This window comes from Zalophus californianus, chromosome 16, assembly GCF_009762305.2.
Source record: "Zalophus californianus isolate mZalCal1 chromosome 16, mZalCal1.pri.v2, whole genome shotgun sequence".
In the NCBI taxonomy this organism is placed as follows: Eukaryota; Metazoa; Chordata; class Mammalia; order Carnivora; family Otariidae; genus Zalophus; species Zalophus californianus.
Genome location: NC_045610.1, coordinates 18,797,835 through 18,825,478, shown reverse-complemented (window position 1 = coordinate 18,825,478; position 27,644 = coordinate 18,797,835). Strand labels below are relative to the sequence as shown.

The window sequence follows — 27,644 nt, the reverse complement described above, 5'->3', positions numbered from 1 at the left end:
GGGGAGCTAGACTACGATAAGGTGTCACAGCGGAAAGTACCCTGACGCTGCATTTTCCCCAGGCGCTGAGGAAGCAGAACTTGGCCCAAATTCCCGTTGAAGGATGGGGATTAAGGAGGACATTTGTCTCTGCTGTGAGCACTGGGTGTTGGATGTAAGTGATGAATCGCTGAACTGTACTCCTGAAACCGATATTGCTCTGGACTGGGGCGCCTGGGTGGCTCGGGCTGTTGGGCGTCTGCCTTTGGCTCAGGTTATGATCTCCAGGTCCTTTGATTGAGCCCCGCATCAGGCTCCCTACTCAGCGGGGAGTCTGCTTCTCCCTCTGCACCACCCCCCCAACTTGTGCTCTTTTTCTCTCTCTCGCTCTCTCAAGTGAGTAAATAAAAATCTTTAAAAAAAATATTGCACTGTACATTAACTACCTAGAATTTAAATAGAACTGTGAAAAGATAAATAAATACAAAAATAAATAAAACGTATAATATTATTCAGTTTTTCTTGGTTTATAGAAACATCTATGCTACTGTGAAAATAAGTAATTTAGAATTAGGATCAAGGTGAGCATTTGCTTATTAAAAAAAAGAAAGAAAAAGAAAAGGCAATCCACCTTTCACAGACTCTCAGGGATCAGAGCAAACGGCCTGTTCTGGTGCACCCATCTGTCCCATGGGGAACTCGGAGACTCAGGCTTTCTCAACCCTGCAGTTGGAAAGGTCGCGCGGTCCTTGAAATTACAGGGCATTTACCACCTGACCTGCTGGAAGCGTCAGCAAGTTTCTCCACTTCCGCTCCATTTTCTGCAGGGTAGTCTGTGTGGAAACTCTCTTCCTGTCTGTGGTCCCTCGGAGTGAGGAGTCCGGGTGTCAGGAGGCTGGGACAGGATTACCAGGGCAGGTAATTCCCCACAACGGTTGGATTTTGTCTTACTTTTTAGATTAGCATTGACTTCTTTTTCTTTGCGGGTACAGGTCTATGAGTTTTAAAGCTTGTGTAGATCCCCATAACCATCACCACCATAACCTCCCCCCCGCCCCGGCAACCAATGATATCTTCTATGTCCCTATAGTTTTGCTTTTTCTAAACTGTCATATAAATGGAATCGTGCTCTGTGTGACATTTTGGGACTGATTTCTTTCCCCCAGGAAAATGCCTTTGAGAACCATCCGTGTTGTTAGATATGGATAGTTTGTTCTGTTTTGTTGCTAAAGAGTAATCCATTATGTGGATGAATCACAGTCTATTCACCCATCGAAAGACATTTGAATGGGTTCCAGTCTTTGACAATTATGAGAAGGGCTGCTTTAAACATTTGTGTGCAGGTTTTTGGGGTGTAAGTTTAATTTCTCTGGGTTGAATAGCTAGGAGTAAAATTGCTAGGTCACGTGATAAGTATATGAGAAACCTCTAAACTGTTTTCCAGAATGGGTGTAGTATATCACATTTCCGCCAACAACGTGTGAGCTCTGTGGTTACTCCACATACTAGCCAGCACTTGGTATTGTCAGGTTTTTGTTTGTTTAGCCATTCTAACAGCTGCGTGGAGGTATCTCATTGTAGTTTTGTATATCGCCTATTGACTCATGATGCTGAGTATCTTTCCGTGCATTGATTTGCCATCTGTACATCTTTGGTGAAGTGTCTTTTCAAGTCTTTGGCTCATTTTTTAAATTTGTCATTTGTTTCCTTATTGTTGAGTTTGTGGATTCTTTATATGCCCTGGCTATGAATCCTTTGTTTGATATGTGATTTGCAAGTATGTTCTCCCAGTCTTTTCAGCCTCTTAAAAGTGCCTCTTGCAAAGTGTCAGATTTTATGTTACTGTTAACTAACACCTGTTTAATGTTAGATTTTTTTTTTTAGTTTTGATTTATTTATTTGAGAGAAGAGAGAGAAAAAGACCATGAGTGGGAGGAGGAGCAGGAGAAAAGGGAGAAGCAGACTCCCCGCTGAGCAGGGAACCTGATGCGGGGCTCGATCCCAGGATCCTGGGACCATGACCTGAGCCGAAGGCAGACGCTTAACAACTGAGCCACCCAGGCGCCCCTCAATTTTGATTAACTTAATCAGTTTTGTTTTTTATGGATCATTTAGCTGGGTTTTGAAGAACATATTCATTGAGCTGACAGGGGGAGAAAGGAAGTTCAAGGCAAGGGGCATAGCATGTGCAAAGATATAGAGGCCTGAAAAGTCAGGCTGGGGCTGGAATTCTAAGAAGTTCAGTGTTGCTGAAGAGGAGCTTGGTGGGCAGGGGGTGGGGAGGAGTGACTGGACCTTACAAGGAACCAGATCACAAGGCTCTTGGGTGCTCTGCTGAGGAATGTGAACCCCTCATCATGTAGTTGTAAAGGAACGACCACATGATATGATAATACTGTGATTTTGGTTAACTTTTTCTTTTACTGTAAGAATTATATAGAATTTACTGTAGAAAAATATAGAGCAACAAAAACACAATGAAAATCCTCTGTAATCCTACCACCTAGAGGGTAGTTATACTATTAATATTTGGTAACACATACCCACACACATAATTTGTTTACAAAAATGAAATCATGGCAAACATACTGTTTTGTAACATGCTTTTTGTTTTTGCTTCACAATAATACATGTGAATGAATACTCTTCCCATATCATTATTCTTTTCCATATCATGTCCAGAACAGGGTCCTGCTATCCCAGAACCCTGCTGGGAATGGGGTACATTACTCAGCATTAAGGACAGGGGGCAGGTAGAGGGAGACGGAGGGATGGGGAGGGACGGGGAGAAATGGGGAGGTTTCAACCCTCCTTCTCAGGAGACAAAGGGCTCTTCATGATTTAATTAAAATGCCCATCAAAGGCCTCAGGAGACAGGGATTAGTTGGGATGAAATAGAAATAGTTGGAGTGAACATATTAAAATTTAATTTCATTCTGGGGGCATCTATGAGGTTCTGTTAGAGAGACAATCCATCACTAAATTCCCATCTGTCCTGTGATATTGGGGGCATACCTGAAGATGCCCAAGTTCTGTTTTGAGAGGCCTGGAGGGCTCTCAGCAGCTGAACACATCTATCCTTTGTTTCTCAGGGAGAGGAGACCTATAGGAGTTGGGGAAGAAGGAAGGAAGGGAAGAACGATGGAGGAAAAGAGGGAGGGAGGGAGGAAGCTTTAGATTTAGAATTTGCCTAACCTAGGGGCAACCTAAAGCCTTGCATGGACAACTTTTCCTCCAGAGAACCCCATGACTCATTTCTTCTCCTCCTTGAAGACTTTGAGGCCAACCCTATCACCCTTACTTAAAATTACAGCCCTTCCTTCCCCTGGCCCTCCCGATCCCCCTTATCCTACAGGAATTATTGTCTGTTTTGTTCATGGATGTACACCCAGTGTCTAGCATAGTGCCTGCCTCAATAAAAATTTGTTGGGTGAATGTTTTGATTAATATGCAGAGAATAAATTATTTGTTAATTGCAGTTGTTATCACTTTCCAAGGAGAGTGGACCTCAAGGATGGTCCTGGGTGAGTGAGCACCTGAAGGTGCTTTCTCCCCAGGCACAGCTGCCCCTGCAGACTCCCGGTACTCAGAAATAAACCACAAGTCAGGGAATGAAATGCTTTCTAGCATCAATTCAAGAGGCCCTCATCCCTGTGTCTACCCCCCGGCTCTGTGCCTACCAGCCAAGTCTGAACCGCACATACTCCAGAAATGGTGAGAAATAACAAGCACCCTTCTCCCCCATCCTTAGAGTATCAAAGCAATGTATATAAAAGTGGCTTTCTTGGGATGCCTGGATGGCTCTGTCAGTTAAGCACCTGCCTTCGGCTCAGGTCATGATCTTGGGGTCCTGGGATCGAGCCCCGCATTGGGTTCCCTGTTCAGCGGGGAGCCTGCTTCTCCCTCGCTCTCTGCCCCTCCTCACATTGCACTTAATGCTTTCTCTCTCTCAAATAAGTAAATAAATAAAATCTTTTAAAAAATTAAATAAATAAATAAAAGTGGCTTTCTTGTCCCTTACTGCTGCCTGGGTTCACGTAGCCAGAGAGCAGGTCCTGGGGAGTGGCCAGGAAAGATCTGGACAGTGGTCATCGGTCTGGAACATATGAGTCCACAGTCTGACGTCTGCAGAACCCGAGCCTGGGACACTCTTTCTCTTTCACTTACAGAAATAAATAGTTTGGGGTCTCAAAATATTCAGGAGTTTCCCTGGTTACTGCTGTTGTCGGTACTAACTTACTTAGTCGTTCATAGTTTGAAGCCTGTTTTCTCTCCAGAAGCAATAATTTGGCCCAGGCAATATGAACAGTAGTGAAAACATTTAAACATGCAAAACCAGGTTCTTTTTTTTCCAAGGGGAATTTCTTGGAAATCTCATTTTTCCAGCAACAGCTGAAAACTCTTGGCCTGGTGTGGCATCCTTCTAAGCACTATGGAGACAAGGAATTTCACACATAGAGAGAAGCAACCTCCTTTGCCTTTATGCCTTACCCACCTTAGAGTTGCCCAGAGCATCTAAACCCCCCGCTATTTCATCTCTTCCTCCTGGGGCATAGTCTAGAGCCCCCCTCCTCAGCTCTGAACACACTACAGGTGTCCAGAACCCTTTTAAAGACTAGAGCCCAACCTTAAAAGCAGGCCTACTATGGTCTTTTCACTAAATGGTGCTGGAAAAATGGATTTCCTTATGGAATATTATGAACGTTGACCTCTACTTCACATCAAACTCAAAAATTAATTCTAAATGGATCACAGACCTAGCTGGGAAAGGTAAAAGCAACAAAGCATCTAGAAGAAAAGGTAAGAGAATATCTTCATGACTTTGGGGCAGGCAGAGATTGCTTAAACATAACACAAAAAAGCACTAACCAGAAAAGAAAAAAAGTTGATTAAGTTGGACCTCATTAAAATTAAAACCTTCTGTTCTTCAAAAGACATTGTTAAGAAAGTAAAAGGGCAAGCCATAAACTGAAAGAAGATATTTCAGATGCTTCTATCTAACGAAGGATTCGTCTTCAAAATATATAACGAACTTCCACAAACCAACAAGAAAAAGACAAACAATTCAATTTTTAGGAATAGCAGACAATTTTTACTTCACAAAAGAAAATATCCAAGTGGCCAACAAGCATTTGAGAAGGTGCTCAACATCATGAGTCGTCAAGGAAATGTGAGTTAAAATCCACAACACACCTATGAGAACGGCTGTAACTAAAAAAACTGGCAATACCAAGTGTTATCAAGGACGGGAAGAAACTTTACTGGTGAGTGCAAATTGGTACAACCACATTGGAATACTGTTTGGCAGTATCTCCTAAAGCTATACATATGCCGACCTTATGATCTAACAATTCACTCCTTCCAAGCCACACAATGAGTCCCTATGTTCACCAAAACACATGGCAGCACGAATCATTGTATCCAAGAGTGGATCACCCAAGTGCCCATAACAGGAGGATGGATAACTAAATATACTGTGATATATTCACATAACGAAATTTTACACAGCTGGGGTCAACACACGTTGTACCCCTATTTTGCACATGTGTATCCCCCATGGCCGTGTTTGAGCTACAGTGGCGGAGCTGAGTAGTTATAGCAGAGAACGTGTGGTCTGCATAGCTGAAAATCTTTTATTTGGCCCTTTACAGAAACAGTTTACTGACTCCTTGCACACAGCACTGAAAAAGACTGAATCTCTACTACACACAAAAACATGGAGAAATCTCACAGACAAAATGCTGAGTAAAAGAAGCCAAACACAGAGTACACCCTGTATGATTCAATTTTAGGCAAAGTTCAAAAACAGGCAAAATTCATTTATGGTGATGGAAGTCAAAATAGTGGTTACTTCTGGGCAGGGAGGTTAGAGGAAGGGGGCATGAGGGAGCTCATGCTCTGTCTCTTGATGGGGGTGGTATTCCAGAGGTGTGTAATGCAAAAACCCATCAAGCTGCTCAATTCGATTTTGTGCACTTTACTGTGTATACCTTCTACTTCAATTTTTATTTTTATTTTATTTTTTTAGAGAGAGAGAGTGCACGCGTGTGAGCAGGGGTGGGGGAGGGGTAGAGGGAGAGAATTTTTTTAAGATTTTATCTGTTTATTTGAGAGAGAGAGAGAGAGCGTGAGAGAGCACACAAGAAGTGGGGAGGGGTAGGGGGAGAGAGAGAAACGGACTCCCTGCTAGCTCTATTCTAGGACCCCAAGATCATGACCTGAGCTGAAATCAGGAGTCGGAGGCTCAACCAACTGAGCTACCCAGGCGCCCCTCTACCTCAATTTTTAAAAGGGAAAAAATGCTGGCCTCCAAATAGGATCTGCCACGGGCAAAGCACAGTGGGGGTATTTCTTCTTTCATCCCAGAGATTGGAGTTGGCCATGGAGTGGCCACACCATGGCCCCTTTCTGAATGGGGCATGCCAAGAAGAGGGCATTTTTCCCCACAGGCTGCCATGCTTAGTACAACTTGCTCCCATCAACCTGGCTCCAAATACCTGGATCCAACTGATGGTCCCAAAGGCAGCCTTCACACCTAGCCTTAAATTTCAGTACACCTATGAATCACCTGGGAGCTTGCTAGTGATGCCGATTCCTGACCGCTCCTCCCCCAATTTCCAGTTCTTCTGGGTCCTGGATGGCATTGTCAACAAGCCCTGCTGGTGAATCCAATGCAGAAGACCTAGAGACCACACTCTAAGAGATGGATGAGAGGATGTGAAAGGGAAGGCAAGAGAGCTAAATGGCTCTGGCCGAGACAGGGAAGCAGAGCCTGAGGGGAGGATGCAGCCGAAGAGGCAGTGAATGAGGCTGAGGGAGCAGGGAGATGAGGCGATGAGCATGGGAAAGGGGGCTTGGGGGTCTTCGTGAAGTTAGGCTATGGCGGTGTGTAATGGAAAGCCTCTTCCCCATCTCTCCACCAATGTGGTGTAAAGTGCCCCTTTTTTAATAATAAATATGCTGTGATGTGTGTTCAAGTGTTGAGCTCAGCTTTCCAGGATGAGAAAAGAGGCTGTCCACAGAGACTCAGTCACATCAGGTTTGATAACCATACTGGAAAATGTTTATCGCCCTCTTTCCAGCACTAGGGTCAGTCATTCTTGTTACTCTCTGGTTTCCTTCATAAAGTCCAGGATTAAAGCTGCTTCTCCCCACATCAGGTAGGTATCTGCGTAAGCGTGTATGATAGTCTACCTGACTGTCACAGGCAAGACCAGACGCTACGGCCAGAAGAGTCAGCATTAAGTAGAGGACATGACATGAACTGATGGAAGTCCTCTGCAGCTGTTACAGAGAACTAAACAGGTCTTCAAATACTGGCATATAATAACCTCCAAGGTAGATTTTTAAGGGTAAAAAGCAAGATGTAATAGTATCACATGACTTGTGAGAAGCCAATGGGGGAGTGATACATCTGTATATACTTTTATGCGTGAAATATCTCAGGAAGAACTACAGGAAACTGGCATAATAGTTGCCCCTGGAAGGGGCACCTGAGTGTGGGAGACAAGCAAGGTTGAGAGGGAGACCATTTTTATTCTAGACTCTTCGGTACAGTTTGCATTTTTTTTTAACCCGGCATAAACTTTATTCATTAAAAATTTTGAAATTAAGAAAGGAAAGAAGGAAGAAAGACAGAGGGAGGGAAGGGAGGAAGGAATAGAGTTTTACTAGGCAGACATTGGTTCTCTAAAAGCCAGAGTTCAGAGCTATCCCAGAGCAAGAAGCAAGTACAGGCCCTAGAAGGTTCCTGCTGGCTACACCATGATGCCCGCAGGCAACAAGCCAAGTCTGTTCACCATCCCTGGGGCTGCCTCCTCCACTGCTTCACTCACAGGCTGTGGTAAGAATGAGTTGTCTTGAGGTCGTGCCCACACCCTGGGTGGAAACACCATGCTGTGCCAACATGGAATTTCCAGCAGCTCCTCCAGCACGGTGTAGCAGCTCAGGGGACTCGAAGGCAGAAGCAGGAAGGCTGGAGAGCAGATGGAGCAGAAGCTTGGCAAACACACTAAGGGCTGTAAAAGGGCCTCCTGGTCACTGTCAGAGAGGGAGAGCTCAGAGGCAGGATGGAGCAGTGGTTACAGCTGGAGACCTAGGCTATTTGGGATTAAATCCTGGCTTTTCCACTTAGAGACTTTGAGACCCTCCGAAGCATCATTTCTTACATGTACAAGACAGAATCTACCGTCTAGGGTATAGTGAGAATTAAATGAATTGATGTATATAGTATTTAAGTGATGCTTGGCACAGAACAAACACCCAGCAGATATTAGCTATTATGGCTCTTGTATCTTATTTGAATTCTAATAGTACTCTGTAAGGCAGGAAGAGATTATTGGCCTATTTAACGTTGATACACCAAAATTTAGATAAATAGATTTCATAAGGGTTAGACAGTGGAGTCACTGATACCAACCTATGCGCCCATCACTAGATCAAGATATAATACTTCCAGCTCCCCAAAGGCTTCTTCATGCCCCCTTTCTTGTCAATCTCCTGCTTCAGAAACCACTATTCTGATTAGTTTTGCCTAGTCTTGAACTTCGTGTAAGCGGAATGATACGGAATGAATTCTTTTATTTCTGACTTTCTTTGTTCATTGTTGTATCTATGAGATGCACTGTATTGCTGAATGTAGCAGTAATTCATTCCTTTTCATTGCTATGTGAATTTATTTGATAGAATTTTGGGTTTTGCGGGTATTTTGTTGCTACTCTTTGTTATAATATCAACAAAAGTACTTACTGTTAATATCCAATTCAATGGTAAAATATTGAACACTTTTCTTCTGAGTTTGAGAACAAGACAAAAATGTCCACTATCCCCACTTATATTCAACACTTTACCAGAAGTGCTAACCAATGCAATAAGTCAAGAAAAAGAAACAAAAGAGGATTGGAAAGACAGCTGTAAAGCTGTCATTTTTTGCAGATTGCATGATTACGTATGACAAGTCAAAAAATCCATTACTGGAATTAACAAGTGAGTTTAGCAAAGTTGCCAGCTACAAGGTCAATATAAAACATCAATTTTATTTCTGTATATTAGCAGCATTGAAAAATAAGATTTTAAAAATATCACTTACCAACAATGTGTGTGTGTGTGTGTGTGTGTGTGTGTGTCTATACATATATCTGTGTGTGTATATGAGAGAGGAGGGGGAATGATAAAGCAAATGTAATAAAAATGTTACCATTTAGGGAATCTGGAAGAAGAGTACATAGGATTCCTCATGCTAACTTTGCAAAATTTCTTTAGGTCTGAAATGATTTTAAAATAAAAAGTCTCAAAATGCATTTACAATAGTATCAAAAAACATCAGATACCTAGGAATAAATCTACTAAAGGACACAGAAGAGCTACACTAACATCATAAAACATTGCTGAGAGAAATTAAAGAAGACATAAGTAACTGGAGAGAGATACCATATTCATGCATTAGAAAACTCAATACTGCAAGATAGCATTGACCTAAAAATTCAATGCAATTTCAGTTAAAATCCCAGTAGGATTTTAAAAATACAGATATACAAAGAACCTAGAATAGCTAAGACTGGGGTTTGGGAAACTCTGTAAAGGACCAGATAGTAAATACTTCAGACTTATAGACCATTCAATCTTTGTCACAACTACTCATTTTTATGTTTGTAACACAAAAGCAACCATAGACAATACACAGACAAATGGGTATGGCTGTGTTCCAATAAAGATTTATTTACAAAAACAGGCAGTGGGCCAAATTTGTCCTGTGAGTCATAGTTTGCTGACCTCTGGCCAAGACAATCGTGAAGAAGAAAAGAAAGTTGGAAACTGACTTTACCGGATATCAAAACTTACTAACTATAAAGCTAAATGTGGCGTATGACTAAAGTGGACTTTGGCTCCAGTCAGACTCAGTTTGTGTGATATAATCTCTCTAAATGTCAGTTTCTAAAGTGTCAAGAATATAATAGTAATAAAATGTACCCCCTTTCTTCCCCCTAAGTGGTTAACATCAACAGAGAGAAAGTTCTCTCTAATGGGAAACTACCCAGCTCTGTGTATGACCTTACCCTCTTCAACATTTTTAGTAAAGACTCCAGTAAAGACATAACACCTGCTTATATTGACCCAAACCTGAGAAGAGTGTCTATGTTAGGAAAGAAAATTGAGGTTCATAGAGGCTTGGATAAGGATGAAAGAATCAAGGAAAACCAACCAAAAACAAGTTGAATGTTGGAAAAAGTACAATCTGGTGGATAAATTGTGAAGCCTAACTTCGATTCAGAGAGATTAAAAGAGAGTTATACACCAAAGTGTGCCTAATGCTATTATTTATAACAGATAGTGAAGACAACTGAAATGTCCAACAATAGCAAAATGGTTCAATAAATTATAAAATGGAATATTAAGTTATAATAAACTCTAAATGAAGGAATTTTATATAGCCATTATGATCCTATATAGTCTCTTTATGAAGTGAGGGTTTGAAGAATATGTAGTATCATAAAATATATGATCTGGGGACACCTGGGTGGCTCAGTTGGTTAAGTGTCTGACTCTTGATCTCGGCTCAGGTCTTGATCTTAGAGTCATGAATTTAAGCCCCACATTGGGCTCTATGCTGGGCATGCAGCCTACTTTAAAATATATATATATATATTTTTTAATCTGAATTTTGTTTTCTTTTGTTTTTTTTTTTTTTTTAAGATTTCCTTTATTTGACAGAGAGAGAGAGCACAAGCAGGGGAACAGCAGAGGGAGAGGGAGAAGAAGGCTCCCAAAGGGAGCCCGACTTGGGGCTCGATCTCAGGATGCTGGGATCATGATCTAAGCCGCTTAACTGACTGAGTCACCCAGGAGCCCCAAACTGAATTTTGTTTTAAAAAAGTTAAAACAGGGGCACCTGGGTGGCTCAGTCGTTAAGCGTCTGCCTTCGGCTCAGGTCATGATCCCAGGGTCCTGGGATTGAGCCCCGCATCAGGCTCCCTGCTCAGCGGGAAGCCTGCTTCTCCCTCTCCCACTCCCCTGCTTGTGTTCCCTCTCTCGCTGTGTCTCTATCAAATAAATAAATAAATAAAAATCTAAAATAAAAAGTTAAAACACACAAATAGAAAGAAAGTAGACTGAACACTAAACATTTTAATGGTTGATTTGCTTTCTTTTTACCTTTCTACATTTTCCCAAATCTCTCTCTTTTATAATCAAGTTGGGGAAATGGCAATAAACACTCTTTTAACATATTCTTGGATATTTTTGCTGCTCATAAGCCCAAGATGAGTCAACAGTGAGATAGACACATCTGCCAAAAAAACTAACACAACTCTCAGCTACGTGAAGAGAGCAGAGTGTCCTGTAAATAAGAGATGACAACTTTCGGTCTGCAGATGGCTCATCCTCATATGGAGCCTCGTGTCCAGGTCAGGAAACCACCTTTTTAAAGAACATTGGGACACTGGGGCATGTCCCAAGAAGAATGACCAAGGTCATGAGGAAGATTTATACCATGTATATTTATTCACTTAGAAGTTCATCAGTTCAACCTCCTAGGCACTGTGGGTGAAATGGAAGAGTTGTATCAAAAGATGGTTGATGAGGGGCGCCTGGGTAGCTCAGTTGTTAAGCGTCTGTCTTTGGCTCAGGTCATGATCCCAGGGTCCTGGGATTGAGCCCCGCATCAGGCTCCCCACTCAGCGGGAAGCCTGCTTCTCCCTCCCCCACTCCCCCTGCTTGTGTTCCCTCTCTTGCTGTGTCTCTCTCTGTCAAATAAATAAATAAAAAATCTTTAAAAAAAAAAAAGATGGTTGATGAATCTAAGGATCCTTATGGGGGCCATGATGGCTGTGTACAACATTTAAAGACCTGTTGTGTAGAAAAGGGACCCGGAGATATCAAGACATCCCAGGAAGGCATAAATAGTCAAATGATTTTCTACGAGGATGCCAAGACCATTCAATGGGGAAAGGACAGTCTCTTCAACACATGGTGTTGGTAAAACTGAATATTCCTATGCAAAAAATTGAAGTTGGCTCTTACTTTACACCATATTTAAAAACTGACTAAAAATGGACCAAAGAACTAAAACTACAAAATTCTTAGAAGAAAAGATAGGGGGATAGCTCCATGACATTGCCTTTGACAATAATTTTTGTTTTGTTTTGTTTTTTTTTTGAAGATTTTATTTATTTATTTGACACAGAGCGAGAGAGAGAGACCATGAGCAGGAACACAAGCAGGGGGAGCAAGAGAGGGAGAAGCAGGCCTCAAGCAGGGAGCCCGATGCAGGGCTTGATCCCAGGACCCTGGGATCATGACCTGAGCCGAAGGCAGACACTTAATGACTGAGCCACCCAGGAGCCCCTGACAATAATTTTTGGAAATGACAGCAAAAGCACAAGCAACAAAAGAATAAAGAGATAAATTGGAATTCATCAAAATTAAAAAATTTTGTGCACTGAAGGACTCTATCAACCAAAGTGAAAGGCAACCTATGGAATGGGAGAAAATATTTGCAAATCCTATATCTGATCTTTATGGAGATAGATAGATAGATAGATAGATAGATAATATGGGTACCTGCACCTCCTAATCTTTCCTGGACAATTATAAAAGATTAGTATCCAGAATATATATAACTCCAATAACTCAACAACAAAAAACACACAACCCAATTTTATTTTGTTTTGTTTTATTTTTTAAAAGATTTTATTTATTTATTTGAGAGGGAGTGTGTGAGCACAAGTGGGCGGAGGAGCAGAGGGAGAGGGAGAAGCAGGCTCCCCACTGAGCAGGAAGCTTGCGGTGGGGCTCGATCCCAGGACCCTGAGATCATGACCTGAACTGAAGGCAGATATTTAACCAACTGAGCCACCTAGGCGCCCCCACACAACCCAATTTTAAAGATTTTATTTATTTATTTTATTTTGGAGAAAGAGAAAGAGAGAGCAGGAGCAGGGGGAGAGGGAGAGAATCCTCAAGCAGACTCCCTGCTGAGCACAGAGCCCAACACAGGGCCCAAGGCAGGGCTCGATCTCATGGCCCTGAGATCATGACCTGAGCCGAAACCGAGTTGGAAGCTCAACCGACTGAGTCACCAGGCGCCCCCACACAACCCACTTGTAAAGCAAAGGACTTGAATTTAAATTTCTCCAAAGAAGATATACAATGGCCAATAAGCACATGAAAATATGCTCAATATCATGAATCATTAGAGAAATGCAAATCAAAACCACAAAGAAATACCATTACACACCCGTTAGGATGATGGGTATTACAAACAAATGAACAGAAAATAGTAACTGTTGGTGAGGATGTGGAGAAATGAGAACCTTTGCATATTGCTGGTGGAAATGCAGAACAGTGCAGCCACTGTGGAAAAGAGCATGACAGTGTCTCGAAAAGTTAAACATAGAATTCCCAGATGGGGCGCCTGGGTGGCTCAGTCATTAAGCGTCTGCCTCCAGCTCAGGTCATGATCTCAGGGTCCTGAGATCGGACCCCACGTCGGGCTCCCTGCTCAGCGGGAAGCCTGCTTCTCCCTCTCCCACTCCCCCTGCTTGTGCTCCCTCTCGCTGTCTCTCTCTGTCAAATAAATAAATAAATAAATCTTAAAAAAAAAATGGAATTCCCAGATGATCCAGCAAGTCTACTTCTGGGTATATACCCAAAAACATTGAAAGCAGAGTTGAACTTATTCACAAGTACATATGGACTGATGAATAGATAAAATGTGGCATATACTTATAATGGACTATTATTCAGTCTTTAAAAGGAAGGAAATTCTGATTCGTGCTTACAACATGGATGAACCTCGAAGACATTAGGCTAAGTGCAATAAGCCAGTAGCAAAAGGACAAATATTGTATGATTTCACTCATATGGGGTACTTAGAGTAGTCAGATTCATAGAGACAGATAGTAGAATAGTGGTTGCTGGAGTAAGGGGAGGAGGAATCAGGGGTCGCTGTTTAATGGGCACAGAGTTTCAGTTTAGGAAAATGAAAAGTTCTGAAGATGTATGTTGGTGATGAATGCACAGCAATGTGTATGTACTTAATGTCACTGAAATGTACACTTAGTCATGGCTTTTAAAATGGTAAATTTGTTATGTATAGGTTACCATAATTTCAAAAACAAAATTTAAATTAAAAAAAATCATAGAGACAGACAGTAGAATAGTGATTATCAGAAGCAAGGAGAAGAGATGGATGGGGAGTTATTATTTAGTGGGTACAGAGCTTCAGTTTGAGATGATGAAAAAATTCTTTTTTTTTAAGATTTTATTTATTTATTTCACAGAGAGATAGCGAGAGCAGGAACACAAGCAGGGGGAGTGGGAGAGGGAGAAGCAGGCTTCCTGCCGAGCAGGGAGCCCGATGTGGGGGCTCCATCCCAGGACCCTGGGATCATGACCCAAGCCAAAGGCAGACGCTTAAAGACTGAGCCACCCAGGCGCCCCCAAGATGATGAAAAAATTCTAGAGAGGGTTAGTGGTGATGGTTACACAACAGTAAAATGTACTTCATGCCACTGAATTGTATACTTAAAAATGGCTAAAATGGTAAATTTTATGTTGTGTACATTTTATCCCAATAAAAAGTTTTTAGGCAACTGCTGAATCACTGAATTCTACCTCTGAAACTAATAATACAGTATGTGTTAATTAAATTGAATTTAAATTTAAAAAATTGTTTTTCAGAGGAGGGGCAATGTGCATGAGTGGAGGGGGAGGGGCAGAGGGAGAGGGAGATAGAGAATCCTAAGCAGGCTCCACACCCAGCATGGAGCCTCACAGTGGGCTCAATCTCACAACCCTGAGATCATGACCTGAGCCAAAACCAAGAGTCAGACACTTAACTGACTGAGCCACCCAGGCACCCTTCACAATAAAAATTTTTAATGTGTTACTATTTTTAATCTATTATATTGGCAGATATTTATTTAAAATATATTACAGAACCCATTGTAAGTGACAGCAGAAAAGCAACATTCTCACATGCCACTGTGGGTATGTAAAACCATACAACTTTCCTGGAGAGCAATTTGGTAGTATGTATCAAATGCCTTAAAAATGTCCATATACTGGGTGCTTCGGTGGCTCAGTCAGTTAAGTGTCTGACTCCTGATTTCGGCTCAGGTCATGATCTCAGGGTTGTGGGATTGAGTCCTGCATCAGGCTCTGCACTCAGGGAGGAGTCTGCTTAAGATTCTTTCTCTCCCTCTTTCTCTGTTCCTCCCCCCACCAAATGGCTCATGCACATGAGTGCTCTCTCTTTCTCTTAAAAACAAGCAAACAAACAAAAAATGTCTATACACTTAGAGCTAACTTGAAGGTATTCTCATTGGCCAAAGATGGGACAATTTGAGCATCAGAAAGAACTATTGCAATGAATTGAAACTCTTTCAATATTTTTTATAAATCCTTAAGTGGATAATGATACTTAAAAAAAATTCATTCATTATGTTAGAGGTTGAAGCAACAACAATAATGAGCAACAACTCATTATTCTGCTAATTGATCAAGATTATCAAGCAGTTATCTTGCTTTTCTGGTAGGAAATGTATACAGGACAACGAAACAACTTATAAGGAAGAATACAAATAATCAGAGATAATAAATGCAAAAGGAATGTTATAATTAGAAAATCATCATTTTGTAACTCCAGTGAAATAATGGATCTAAGCAATAATCATCAATCTCCATTAAAATCATCCAGTGGAAGTTTGATGAAAACTTGATAGCAGGGGCGCCTGGGTAGCTCAGTCATTAAGCGTCTGCCTTTGGCTCAGGTCATGATCCCAGGGTCCTGGGTTCGAGCCCCACATGGGGCTCCCTGCTCCGCGGGAAGCCTGCTGCTCCCTCTCCCACTCCCCCTGCTTGTGTTCCCTCTCTCGCTGTGTCTCTCTCTGTTAAATAAATAAATAAAATCTTTAAGAAAAAAAAAAGAAAATCTTGATAGCAGATGAAACATGCTGGTATCACCTGAATCCAGTGATTTCTCTTAACATAAATTAAAGTGAGGCCATAGACATTATGTTCTTTCTGATTTGATGCAACAGATAATAGGAAGAACTGCCTATGAAGTATTCTTGAAAAAAAGAAAATTTAATATAATCAAGTCTCTAGAGATGATTATTAGTTTAAGGGAAATATTGGGGAATAAAGGAAACATATTAAATGCTACCACAAAGAACAATTAGCTAAATCCAGATTGTGGGAAGGTTTACAGGAGAAATGACGCAAATTCTTCAACAAATAAATGGTATGAAAATAAAGGAGTGTCACACCTGCCAGAATAGCTAAAACAAAAAAAGGCCTGGGAATACCAAGTGTGAGCAAGGACATGGAACAACAGGTCCTCATACATTGCTGGTGGGAATAAAAATTGGTACAACTTTGGGAAACTGCCTGGCAGTATCTCTAAGGCTAAAAATATGACCTAGCAATTCCTATATATTTACCCAAAGAAATTAGTTTGTGCGAGAACAAAAATACACATACAAAAACGTTTATAGGAGATTTTATTCATAGTCAAACACTGGAACCAAGCCAAATGCCCATCAATAGGAAAATAAAGAAATAAATTCGTACAGTGGAATGCGACACAGCATAAAAAAAAAATGACCTGCAGGTTTGCAAAACAACATAAATGAATCTCACAGATATGTTGAATGAAAGAAATCAGACACAAGAGAGTACATACTATATGATTCCATTTATATGAAGCTCAAAAACAGGCAAAACTCACTGGTGACGTTATGTCAACGTCTAGTGCGTTGGGGTCCCTGGGTAAGGGTTGCGAAAGAACCAGGACACAGGGGATGCAGAGCAAAGGCAGCACTTGCAACTGCATGCTGTCGTTTATTTTCCACACAGCTATATACTTGCAGCAATCAGATAAACATAACGATGTGTACTTTCAGTACATAATGGGATTAAGCTAACATCCTTGAAAAAAGATACACAAGGTTTATCAAGAACAGAATGTATGCTCGCTGAATTAAAGAATTCTCTCAGCCACCCTTCCTCTGGAGTCAGCATGTTCTTGTCCTAAGAAGGAACACCTCTAATCTAGGCAAGAGCCACTTCTTGCTGATCCAGGCATTTAGAACTTGCAACATGAGATAAGGGGAAGAGAACATTTTCTCTTCCTGGCCCAGGCCTGCCTGGCTGTCCTTAACCTCACTGCAGTTCTCAAATGACCCTGACTCGCAAGGGGCCTACAAGCCTATACCATCTCAACGTTAGAATGCAGAATAGTGGTTACCTCTGGAGGAGGGAACAGACAGGGAAAGGGCACAAAGGAATCTATGGGTAAGTCTTGTCATTCCTTGTGGAAATATTCCATGTCTTAATCTGGGTGTTGGCTACATAGCTGTGTCTATATATAAAAAAATCATCACGCTGGACACTCAAAATTAGTGTACTTTATGCACTCTATTATTATGAATTTTTTTAAAACAGCATTTTTTAAAAGCTGGAGACATTTTAGAAATTTAGGATCCCGTGGTGCATTCGGTTGTGATATCTCTTTGAGACTCTTCCAATCCAAGACAGTTTTTCTGTCTTTCATGACCTTGACACTTTGGAAGAAGACTGCTCTGTTCTTCAATTTTAGTTTGTCTGATGTTTTCTCATGATTAGATTGAGGCAAGAATTTTGGGCAAGAATAGCACAGACATGCTGTTGTGTTCTCAGTGTCTCTTACTCTCTCCCATTTATAATTGTCTTAAATATTTCCTCTACGTACATTGAGAACCACATCATACTTAGTAATTTTGTATTCAACCATCAAACATAATTTGGAAAACTCAAAAGGAGAAGGAGACTATTGTATTTACCCATAGATTTCTTCCTTCCTTTGTTCTTTCTTCCCTTCTGATGTTCTGAGATTCTTTCTTTTACCATTTCCCTTTTTTTCCCCTAGAACTTCCTTTAGCCAGTTTTTAGGGTAGACAGATTCTGGAGGCAAACTCTCTTAGTTTTCCTTCCTCTGCAAATGTCTTGATTTATCGTTCATTCCTGAGAGATATTTTCTATGTCACTGGTATAGAAATCCGGGTTGACAGTTCTTTTCTTTTGGCCTCCGTGGCTTCTGCTGAGAAATATACTGTCATTCGAAGTGCTTTCTTCCTATAGGTAAGGTGTCATTTCTCTCTTGCTACCTTCAAGATTTTTTTCCTCTGGGTTAACTTTTTAGAAGTGTGAATATAATGTATCTTGGCATGGATTTCTTTAGGATTATCTTGTTTGATTTTTTTTTTCAGCTTCTTGAATCTATGTCTTTTGCCAAATTTAGGACATTTTTATCCATCATTTCTTCAAATTCATTTTAAGCTTCACTCTCTCCTCTCCTGGGACTCCAATGACATGAATGTTGTGTCTTTTGTTTGTTTCCTAGGTCCCTATGGCTCTGTTGTTGTTTTGTGTTTTTTTTTTTTTTCCCTTCAGTCTATTTCTCTCTGTTGCTCAGATTTGGGAATTTCTATTGTTCTAACTTCCAGTTCACTGATTCTTTCTTCCATAACCTCTATTCTTCTGTTAAGGCCATCAACTGAGTTTTAAATTTTTGGTTATTGTATTTTTCTGTTCTAAAATGTGTTTTATTCTTCTTTGATCTTTTGTTTCTTGGCCGAGATTTTATATTTTTTCATTTATTTCAAGCATGTTTGTCATTGCTTGTTCAAGCACTTTCATGATGGCTGCCTCAAAGTCCTTGCCAAATAATTCTAATATCCGTGTCACCTTGGATTGGTGTCTGTTAACTGTCTTTTTTTTTTTAGAGAGGGAGAGAGAGCATGCAAACTGGGGGTAGGGACAGCGGGAGAGAGAGAAAGAGAATCTCAAGCAGACTCCCCACTGAGCATGGTGCCCCAACACGGGGCTCAATCTTATGACTCTGAGGCCATGACCTGAGCCGAAATCAAGAGTCAGACACCTAATCAACTGAGCCACCCAGGCACCTCTCTGTTAACCATCTTTTCTCATTCAAGTTGATATTCCTGGTTCATGGTGTGATAAGTGAGTTACAGTTGAATTCCAGACATTTTGGATATTATATTATGAAATTCTGAATTTTATTTAAATCTGTTTTAGCAGGTCTTCTCTGAGACAGCATCCAGCAGGAAAAAGAAGACCCTGCCTCATTGCTTCCAGGTGAGGGTAAAAATCCAGTTTCCTCACTTAGCTTCCACTGACACTCTGGGAGGAAGAGGCAAGAGTGCCTTTTACTGCTCACTGTGTGGTTTCCACTGACATCATGGTGGGGAAGTGTTGTTATCACCGGTGGTAGTGAAAGCTTTGACTCTCCACTAGGCTTTCTCTGACACTACCTCAGTGGAGAGAGGGGAGGAAGCCTCCCTACAGACACCAAATGTGGGGCTCTAGACTCCCCATTCAGCCTTTGAAGATGGAAGTAGAAGTGGGGCCACAGTTCTTTCTGTGGTATTGCCTGGAGTAGAGCAGTTATTTTCTAAAAGTTTTCTGTTTTGCTAGGTTGTCCCTTTCCTTGTACTTTGGCTGGAGAGAGCAGACTTTTCTTAGGCCTTCCCCCCCTGGCCCCGTGCTCAGTGGGTGTTTCTAGGCTGCTGCACCCAGGACACAGTCTGGGATATAGGAGGCAAAAAGAAAATCCTAGAGTCCCAAGGTCCTTAGCTCGTCAGTCTTCTTCTCTCTACCACTATGAGTCTTGTTATGTTTATTTTATATAGCATGTCCAGAATAGTTAGGTGTACTTAAAGTGGAAGGAATAGGGAAAAGTGTGTCTACTTCATCTTGTCTAGAAGTAGAAACCCAGCATCATAATAAAATTGTATAAATCTGTGTATTTCTAAAGCAACAAGAAGATGGATTTTGTTCCATAGATGATATTACCACTGAAGTAAACAAGAAAGGGCTTTATGGTTCCCAAGAATATTGTATTTAATAAAATATCCTGCTTTGAGGATATCTACTTTTAAGGATATTTCATTGGTCGGGAAAAATTAGGCAGTACATCAATTTTTAATTGAACTTTTAATTTTGAGATCATTGTAGATTCATGGGCAGAAATAATACAGAAAGATCCCAGGTACCCTCTACCAGTTTCACCCCATGGTAAAAATCTTACAAAACTATAGTACAATACCACAACCAGAATAGTGACATTGACACAGTCAACATCAGATAGAACATTTAAATCATCACAGCGATCCTTCATGTTGCCCTTTTATCAGCCATGTTCATGTTCCCTTCCAGCCCCTTTCCCCTGTCCTTAACCCCTGCCAACCATTGATCTGTTCTCCATTTCTACAATGTTGTCATGCCAAGAGACTGTATGAATGGAATCGCACTGTATTTAACCCTTTAGGATTGGTTTTTTTCACTCAGAATTATTCTCTGGAGATATATTCCAGTTGTTGGGTGTATCCATAGTTCATTCCTTTTTATTGCTGAGTAGTGTTCCTCGGTGTGGATATTCCACAGTTTGTTTGTTCCTTAACTCATCGAGGGACACCTGGATTGTTTCCAGTTTGGGCTATTAAAAATAAAGCTGCAGTAAACATTTATGCATGCGTTTGTGTATGAATGTGAGTCTTCATTTACCGGGGACAAATACCCAAGGGTGCAATCGCTAGGTTTGGTAGCTGTATGTTTCATTTTTTAGGAAACTGCCAGACTGTTTTTTCAGGGTGGCTGTACCATTTACATCCCCACATCAATGTGTGGGTGATCTAATTTCTCAGCATCCTTTCCAGCATTTGAAGTTGTAAACAATTTTTAATCTAGCCATTCTGATAGGTGTGTAGTGATATTGCATTGCAGATTTAATTTGCATTTTCCTAATGGCTAGTGATACTGGACATTCTTTTTCATGTGTTCATTTGCCCAGTAAACATTCAGGGACATGTCCCTTCACGTCTTTTGTCCATTTTTGATTTGGATTTTTTCTTTTTTACGATTGAGTTTGAGAGTTCTTTTACATTCTAGATGTAAAAGAACTATCAGACACATCACTGGCAAATATTCTCTCCCAGTGTGTAGCTTGTCTTTTTGTCATCGTAAAAAAGTTTCAAAGCAAGTTTTTAATTTGATGAGATTCCATTTTTTCCTCTTATAGGATTGTGTTCTTGGTGTCTAGCTCTTTGCCTGGTGCTAGATCCCAAAGATATTCTCCTCCGTCTTTTTTTTTTTTTTTCTAAAGGGTTTAGAGTTTTACATTTTACATTTAAGTCTGTGATTCATTTTGAGTTAAGTTTTGCATAAGATGCAAAGTTTAGAGGGAGGTTTATTTATTTATTTACTTTTCCTAAAGATGTCTAATTGCTCTAGCACCATTTGGTGAAAAGCTATCTTTTCTCCTTTTGCTCCTTTGTCAAAAGCCAGTTGGACTCATTTAAGCTTTTTATTTGCGTGCTCATCTATCCACCTGGTTTCACCAAGGTCTGAGGCAGCAGAGTCTTTCTTAAGGGGTTCTTTCTTAACTAAATAACTTCAAGATCAGTATTTTACAAGAAGCCTGGGATCCTTTCATGATACATACGGCCTTCGAAGTTCCCTTATCATATAAAGTGGATCAGGGAAGTCTCAGCAGGGAGCTGACCACGCTATAGGTGGAGGGTCGGACTAGAACAAGGGATAGCAGCTCAAGGGGTCCTGCCAAGGAGCCAGGGTAAAAAAAAAATTGGGCCCAAATGCAGAAAGAGGCCGGAGCTGAAGGGAGGGAAGCCCAGAAGCTGCAAGGCAAGAAGACAGTCCAGATCAAAGCAAGTAGGGGACCTGGGGAACTTTGGGAGCCAGAGAAGACCTGGGGGGCAGGGGGTAGTTGTTGTTTGTGCCCAGGCAGTAACTGAGCTAGGGAGCTCCTGTGTGCCAATCAGGAAGAGGTCACCCCTTCCTCGGGGCATATGCAGCCGGCACCCTGGCTCGGCAGGTGAAACGAAGGTGAGGAAAGGGCCCTGGTGACTAAGACACTGGCTGTGCTGACCCCAGCCAGCACTGTCCCCCTGTGAGAGCCAGCCTCATAGGTGATGACACTGTCACAGAGGTTCCTGACCTGGGGCCCAGGCCTGGGTTTAAGTGGGCCTGGAATTTTATACAGCTATTGCATGGTGGCCTGAGATGCTGAGGTTTGTTTCTGTTCCCCCAAAACTGAGAACCGCGGGGACTAGTATACCACATAGCAAGGGCCATGAGCCACCGGCTTGGAAGGAAGCGGCCTTCCCACCAGGCCTGCCTAGAGATAACCCTTGGAAGCACCAGAGCCGCACCCCCTTCTCCCCACCACCCTGGTCTATACAATAAGCTGGAGGGTTGTGGGAGTCTGGAAATGTCTCCTGGGAGAGGAGAGTGTTTGGGAAGTTATTCCATCCTTCCTCTGGGGGTGGAAGGGGAGAGTGGGACTTTTGACCGAGTTTCAACAGGGACAAGGGTCAATAAAAATCTGAGGGTATCTGCACAATGGGGAGACTGACACCTCATTGTTTATTTGGATGTCTGCAGAGCCACCAGGCAGCTCTGAGGCTCCTGGAGTCGTAGGGTCAAGAAAAGGCAAGGATCACTCCCTCCAATCCCAGGTTCCTGCCCAGTTCTCTCTGCAGGCAGAGCTGGGGCTGTGGAGGGTAGGATGAGCTGGGAGGCTACAGGTCTGCTGGCAGCGAGGAGGCAAGTGGCGCTGGGCACAGAGGCATGAGCAACGGGTGCTTCCGGCTGGAAGATGGCCTGAAGATTCCAGATCTCAAGGGAGAGTCAAGGCCTGCCAAAGTCCCTTGACCTCATGGCCCACCAAGGGCGTGTGGTCTGCCCAGGCAGGAAAAAGCACTTCATCACTGACGTTGTTTAGTGTTATCTGTGCATAATGATGGTAAATGCAAACTGACTTTTATCAGTCTAACGACTGCTTTTAAATTCTCTGTGGTGTCCTCACCACACTCCCCGCCCTCCCCATATGTCACTTGATGCTGACAATGAGTCCCTACAAGCAGAGCCCTTAGGAGGCGCCTCCTCTGACTTGAACCAATCCAAAGATCAGTGAGGGAGTAACAGAGGGGGACCAAGGGGTGCAGCAAGAGCAGACATTCCTCACACGCACACCTCAGAAGGAAAAGAGCCTCCTGGTAGCCTGGGAGGAGGAGGGAAGCTTGGAACTGAGGACAAGATTGAAGGCTTTAAATGGACAGAACTTACATCGTTAATATTACGACTTGATAACTTACGCAAGACTGGTTTCTCTCCCAGCTTTCCTGAGGTGTAATTGACAAATACAACTATACATATTTAAAGTGTACAAAATGAGACGTTTCAATAAATACAAGTGACTCAGATGTAATGGGGACAGACTGAGACATCCTTCAGGATGCTCGTCGAGAGAGGTGCACCTGCAGGAAAGAGGGTTGGGAGCAAACAGAAAAATAATACCATTCCTTTTGAGATTTTTTTAAAAATCTATTTGTCAGAAAGAGAGAGCACAAGCAGAGGGAGTGGCAGAGGGAGCGGCAGAGGGAGAGGCAGGCTCCCCACTGAGCAGGGAGCCCCATGCGGGACTTGATCCCAGGCTCCTGGGATCACGACCTGAGCCGAAGGCAGATGCTGAACCGACTGAGCCAGCCAGGCGTCCCATACCGTTCTTTTTTAAAGAGTGAGTTGTAATTCCTCAAGTAAAGCAGCTATATTGGAATTTTTTTTCTGTGATAAAGCATATACACGTTTTTATGGGGAGAGGTTATATGCTTTCAACAGATTCTCAAAGGGTTCTGGGACCCAAAGAAGATTCAAGAGCATAAGGACCTCACCAGGCTGGCTACCGACCACCCAGACCGTTAACTCAAACCACTCTTTCTGATGACATTTTCTTAGTTCAGCAGACATCTTCCCAACACTATGTGATCTTGGACAAGTTACTAAACTTCTCTGTTCCTAAAGTCCCTGATTTGTAAATGAGGTTAACAACCCCACCCACCTCACAGGGCTCTTGTGAACATGAAATAAGTAAATGTATGGGAAATGCTTAGAACAAAAGCTGGTATATAATTATTGCTTACATAAGAGATGGCTGTTATTACTAATATTTTTATTAATGTTATTTGTTGGACCTCTGGGGGAACCTAGGGAATGTCTGCATGGCTCCCTTATGACTGGCTCACTTAAGCGATGCCCATTTCTGAAGTGTTTTTTTTTTTTTTTTTCTAGAGCAAAGCCAATACTTAGAGCCAAAAACCGAGAAAAAAAAAATTAGCCGAAGAGCTGAATCACTTGTCTCACCCAGACAGGGGAAACCCCATGCCCGCCATGCTCAGAACTGATCCAGGTGCCTCAGAATGCACTGGTTTACTAAACTGGGGAAGCTGGAGAGCTCTCTTCCTGTCCTTTGACTTGACAGTGGCTTACTGTCCCTCCGGTAAGGGGACAGCCCAGCCCTGTTTCACAATGCCAACTCATGCCCTCTGCTGGTCATAAAACAGCACGCTGCCCTAGAGAGAAGACTTACGCATCATCCCTGCCATTCACTTTGCACCCTGGAAGGAACCTATGCCTCCCAAACGGCACAAAGTTGGAATCTGAGCTGACCTCACTGAGCCCTCTCCCAAGTGGAAACTTTCTCATTAAATGGGATGGAAGCAGGAGATGGAACTTATGCACTTAATCCTGTACCTACCTCCTGTGAGCTATGTTGGTTATTAATCCAGAGAAGCTGGAAGCCCCCTCCCGCCCCCCCAAATGGCCTACAGGAGTGATACGGGTCACAGTGGTGCTGAACACTTGTACCTGCAATGCAGATATTGGCAGTAGGTTGTGAAAGAACTGGATGAGAGAAGACAAGAAAACTAGCTCATTGAATCTCTTGCAAATGTGCTTCCGAAAAGCTGCCTTTGTCTACAAAGTCAAACATTGGAACCAGGCCAGTTTGTCTGCTGGTTCACGAGGGAGAGCTCCGGGCAAGGATATTTGCCCTTGGGCAGGAACCACTCTTCCTACGGATGCCGACTCTGGCTTTCTGCCACCACCCCGGGAAGTCCACACTCCAGGTAGAAATGCCAAAATGGGCACATACTTCGGGAATTTCCAATAGCTGAAGCTCCTGCTCAGTCCACGAGGCCCGGGCCGTTCTTTGTGTCTCCTTTGGTCAAGACTCTCCTGGTTATTTCACTTTTTCTTTTGACACATCACAAGGGGGCAAATACAGTATTGCACAACCAGTGGGGGGAAAAAGGCATGGGAGTTTTCTGGTGGTTTGCTGAAGCTGGCTTTCTTGTATTACTTGTATTGGCTGTGTCTCTAAAGTCCATCTTTTTAGAAGTCAACTCATTATGAGCAACCACCTCACATCCCTGAACCAAAGTTAAAAATAAATGTGACATGGGATCAGGCTTTGATGCAGGAGCTTCAATATGAGTTAACCGCTCTCCTCAGAAGAGCCATCATTGATCTGTGCTTTCATGATTTCGTGGCAAGACCACTTTCGCTCCTGCAAAATCATGGTCAAAGATGTCTTTGAGCAACTGATCTCGAGTCCCTTGCATGAGGCTCTACAAAATCTAATTTTCTAACCATGAAATGCCAGGAGAATGTTTGCTCCTCCAAACAAAATCATTTGTAGCTGCTACTGCTTCTTTCCTTCTCCTTCTTCAAATGATGATAAATCTCACATGGCCTACCTACCATTTTTATTTTTGCCTTGGGTGCTAGGAAGCTCAGAGTTAAAGTTCCTGCTCAGACTATTTTATCCACATTCCTGATGGAATATTTCAACTACTTTGCTATAACCAGCTTCTATTCTATCTCTTGAAATTCCTCGTTTTCACTGTGTTTAAAATTATAAAAAACCCCGCATGTCCTTTTTTTTAATAAAGAGGCAGGATAAAATTAGTTAATTAAATCTGACTTTGGGGGTAAGCTCCCATGCCACTTAAAATAGAATTGAACACCTAATGTTCAGTGAAGCTTGGTGATTGCTATTGTTCAGAAAGAATTAGCTCTGGGTGGGGTTTGCGTTACTGATTTGAATCTGTTTTCTTGGAGCTGATTTGAATTGATTGGTGAGGCTGAGGGGCAGTCACTTCCTACACTCTTTTGTTTGAAAGGATTGTGTTTTGCATCACAGCCCAGGGCGGCAAGCAGGTGCAGAGGCTCAAAACAATCTTTTCTGCTCTTGGCAAAGATCTTCTGACAGCTATACACATCCATGTTCTTACCTTTCAGCCAAACCTTGCCACAAGTAACAGCTCTGCGAAAATCTCAATAGAACAAAAGGTGTCCAAGCCCTGGGACTTAAAAGAGGTCCACTTCTTAAAACAATTACCAACTAACAAAGTAGCAGAACAACTGATATATTTGGACTGGGCTCAGGTTCGGCTACAGGGAGGTGGGACGGTTTCTGGTTCATGGAACGCGGGACATGTTCCCAGCATTGTCTTAGGGCCCCGTTATTTACAAAACCAATCAACGGCAATTCAATCAGTTAGAACCCTCAGTTAATTGGAGCCTTATCCACCCCATTCTCAAATGTAGGTGCTTTGTTTTTAACATAAAAAGCCACATTACAGGAAGTTACATTTATGTCTGAGAGGTAACAAAAATACCAATAACCAGGGAATGTCCTTGACTTAACCCAAGTTCTTATATAGCTGTCTGTACCCGTACTGCAAATAGCATTGCTGTACTGAGCCTGCAGGTGCTATGGCATCCTCAGTTCCTATAGGAAAAAGCATTTTCTCTCACTATAATTTTAACAAGGGTTCAAAAGTGTGTCAACCAAAATAGAGTGGGTTTCCATTCAGTTAACACAGAAAGGGCAAGATGTCATTGCCATCTCTTCCATGAGCACTTTGGCCAAGCAAGCTTTGTGAAAATGCTTCCTTTCCAAATGCCTCTCCTTGAGGCATTAAAAAACAACAATTAAAACAAAAACAAAACTCAGAAGCCTCCTGTGTGGCCCGAAGGGGTCAATTCCTTAAGGAAGTAATTATGTCCTTCTAGTCAAAGTTACGGAATATCTACTCTGTGTTTGGATGAAGACAGACAGGTACCCACATAGCACTGCTCTTCATCCCCGCAGAAGACACGTGGGGCTGATGGTCCTGGGACCCCTGCATGGCAGCCAGCAACCGCTATCAACCCGCGGTGCCCAGAAGACACAAGCAGCTCCAACCTCCTATACCAGTTGTTCACTGCTCACCTACTATGTGCCAGGCTGGGAAAACAAACATGAATAAGGCACTGTCCTAGCAGAGCCCACAGTCTAAAGGGACAGGCAGACATACAAACAGACTCCTAGGGGCACCTGGGTGGCTCAGTCATTGGGCATCTGCCTTCAGTTTGGGTCATGATCCCAGGGTCCTGGGATCAAGCCTCTCATCGGGCTCTCCACGCCTGCTTCTTCCTCTCCCACTCCCCCTGCTTGTGTTCCCTCTCTTGCTGTCTCTCTGTCAAATAAATAAATAAAATCTTAAAAAAAAAAAACAAAACAGAACAGACTCCTATCTTAGCAGGAAAGTGCTCTGACCAGGATGGGTCCTGGTATGGTGTGAGCACCAACAGTGTGGGGCTGAACTCCTGCCTGGCCTGCAACCTGGGGTCAGGAAGCCCTCTTGGAGGCAGAGACTTCGGATTGAGGCTTAAATGCACCACAGCAAAGCGCTGAGGTGCACAGGCTCTGGAGGCCGGTGAGGTGGGTTCAAACCCTACTTCTACCACTTTTTAACCATGTG

The 27,644-nt window shown here is 42.4% G+C and overlaps 1 long non-coding RNA gene across 2 annotated transcripts; it reads left to right on the top strand.

Moving 5' to 3' along the window:
• LOC113908332 lies at positions 1-27,644 on the top strand. 2 transcript variants are annotated; one of them, XR_003515419.2, is made up of 4 exons: positions 1-154; positions 807-897; positions 19,057-19,116; positions 24,127-27,644. It is a non-coding gene; the product is annotated as an uncharacterized LOC113908332 (long non-coding RNA). The 2 variants fall into 2 exon arrangements; XR_003515420.2 differs by lacking the exons at positions 1-154; positions 807-897 and adding an exon at positions 16,489-17,274.